This window comes from Leptonychotes weddellii, chromosome 5 (assembly GCF_054177405.1).
Source record: "Leptonychotes weddellii isolate Sample4059 chromosome 5, ASM5417740v2, whole genome shotgun sequence".
NCBI lineage: Eukaryota > Metazoa > Chordata > Mammalia > Carnivora > Phocidae > Leptonychotes > Leptonychotes weddellii.
Window position 1 is genome coordinate 99,591,666 of NC_138373.1, and position 2,915 is coordinate 99,594,580.

Genomic DNA, 2,915 nt, shown 5'->3' on the forward strand with positions numbered 1-2,915 from the left:
TTTGATATTTTAATAATAGCCCATTCATCAACTACTTTCTCCTCCATATGACTTATTTATTTATTCAACAAGTATTTACTTAGTACTTACTCTGTGCCAGGCACTGTTCTAGGTGCTGGGAATCAAATTGTAAACAAAGCAGACAAAATTCCCTGCTTTGTAGAGTTTACATTCTAGTGGAAGGAACATCAAATAAGAAAAATAATTAAAATAAAGATTGGATAGTGAGAAGTACTAAAGAGAACATCTAAAGCAGGAAAAGGCAATATGAAACTTTAGGGGGTGGCAAGGGTTGAAATTTTAGATAAGGTAGGCAGGGAAGCCCCCACCGAGAGGGCGGTTTTTAAGTAAAGACCTGAAGGAAGTGAGGGGGGGGAGCCACTTGCATATCTAGGGGGAAGCATTCCAGGCAGAGGGAACAGCACATGCAAAGTCCCTGAGGTGGGAGCATATGGGGTTGTCCCTGCTGTATCTTTGCCCTCCACAGATTTTCCTGTCATGTCCCTCTCTTTTCCACACTGTACTTCTTTTATACTTCTTCCACAGAATCTTCTGCATCAGTATTTGATCTCTTCCTACTCCGGATTCTTGAAGGATTTTTTTGGTTTGTACCAATTCTATTATATGTAGGATAAGCTGCCTTCTAAATCTAAGTGTGTGTGTGTGTGTGTGTATGTATATCTCACCAAACAAAGTGCAAGCCCATGAAGCACTGGAGCCATGTGTCCTGAAAAGGACCATCGAGAGCTGGAGTGCAATGTGTTTTTCGATACCATTGCTGCTTTCAAACTGTAAGGATACAGAGTTTTACCTTATATTTAGAATTATGGTTGTGCTACATTTCAATACTTAGCTTCTTTTAGACTTTCCAGCAATGTGCCCAAAGGTCCTAGATCATTCCTTTGGGAGTGGTTTTCTCCATTATCATCTGGCACTCTTTAAACAAGGATTGAAAACTAAAATCTGGGGAATTTTACCCCAGAAACAGCTTTGAACTGGCTGTTACTTTTCAAAGAGGCCTTTTCAAAGACTGGGGAGCTTTTTCATATTGGAAGGTTTTTATTAAAGGAGTATGCCATGAGGGTTTGTTTTTCCAGTGTAAGGGCCATTTTACTCATTCCTGATATATGTATATATACATACACACATACATGTTTATATATTTACATATATTGTATATGTGTATATATTTTATATGTGTTATGACATCATATAGATTATGACAAATTCTTTTAGAATATATCAATACTAGTGGCATATTAATATATAAAAATCAGTGATAAGCCGATTGAACAAAGCACTGTTAGATGCACCATTAAACTATGCAAACCACTATAATGAAACTTCAGATATATTTTGGGTAATTTCATTTTATTGTTCACAAAAGGAAAATTTAGGTTAAAGAGAAAGTCTTCTTTTGGTTTGTTAAGACATGATGTTTGACGGTTAAAGTCTTAACTCCAGATTTTCATGTCTTCGGACAGTTTCAGATTTTTTCTTTGACACCATCCATTGCCCTCATGTGGCCTTTCTGGGTGGCCATCCTCAGCGGGGGTTCTTCTCAGCCATGCAGCTGCGAGCTAAGTCTCCACTAAGAGAACCCGTTTCAAGAGCCACGAGGAGAGAATCCTCTTGGGACTTTCAGAAATCTGTGTCATGGAGAGTACCAAGAAATCTTTGGATAGGTAAAGACATTTTTCAGTAAATGACTCCAGGACTGGATGCCCACTTGAAGATATCTCAATGATGTCATGTCAGGAAATGATGCATATCAAGTTCAGCTGTGTGCTTAGGGTGCTGCATTGTTTATATGTTGGATTCCTGGAGCATTATCTCATGCCAAGTATTGTGACTTTGTTGTTACTTCAGTTGCGTCTGTAGTAATTTTGAACCTTGTCTCTTGCCTTCCCTGGAGTGAAGGGCTCACCTGTCCCCCATTTATTCCATCCACTTATTTAACCAATATTTATTTGCATCTATGATATGCACTGGGGCTATGGCAGAGATGAAATGACAGTTTCTGCTCCCCCAAATTCACAGGCTCCAGGAGAGACAGGCAGGCAGTTCCAAGGGCCAGGCTAATGGAGATTTTGCCAATGGAAGCAGAAAGAAAAGGATGCCTTAGGCTTGTACAGGGGTTACCCAGGGAAGACTTCCCCAAAGAAAGCAGTAGTTATCCAAAACTGAAAGGAAGTAGGAATTTTCCAAGTGAGGGAAGGGTTGGATGGTAGGAAATTCCAGTCAAGGAAATACAGGCTGGCTTAATCAGGGAGCAGCAGTAAGCTGTTTGGCCTGGCCATGGCTCAGTGCACGAGGGAAGAACTGTAGAAGATGAAGCAGGGTGAGCACATGGAAACTTCTTTGTGAGTGACATAGTATGCTTAGATTTTATCTTAGAGGAAGATAAAAAAATGGAAGAATTTTAAAGAGGATAGTGATGGAAATATATTTGCATATGAAAGATAATTATTTTAGAATGGATTTCTAGGAGAGGGTGAGACTAGAAGCCAGGAGACCAGTTAATAGGCAATTGCTACTAGTAAGTGGCAGCGCCAGATGCAAATCCAGGTGACCTGTCTCCAGATGAGTGCTCTTGGCCACCTAAGCTGCCTGTCTTGCACAGAGTTAAGGAGGGGAGGTTCAGGAGGCCACATACTTAGGTTTAAAACCTTGCTCTGACCCTTATGATCAGTGGGATTATTGGCAGGTCACTTCATCTCTCTTTGCCTCAGTTTTCTGGTCTATAAAATGGGAGAATATAAATATATTACCAACTGTACGATTTGTGTTTGTGAAGATTAAGTAGATAACTATTTACAAAGTTCTAGTAATAGTGCCAAATATATAGTGAACATTATGTAAGTGTTGGCCATAATGATGATGGTGGTGGCTGTGGGGATGGTGCTGGTGGTGGC

General features: G+C 40.1%; 1 long non-coding RNA gene across 1 annotated transcript in view; it reads left to right on the forward strand.

The window, feature by feature from the left end:
• The first annotated feature begins 2,028 nt into the window (after positions 1 to 2,028).
• The window catches only part of LOC145721777 (uncharacterized), a 58,689-nt gene continuing 57,802 nt past the window's right edge, over positions 2,029 to 2,915 (forward strand). The window contains exon 1 of the long non-coding RNA XR_014145675.1: positions 2,029 to 2,363. This is a non-coding gene — a long non-coding RNA (uncharacterized LOC145721777). The remainder of the gene's footprint in view (positions 2,364 to 2,915) is intronic.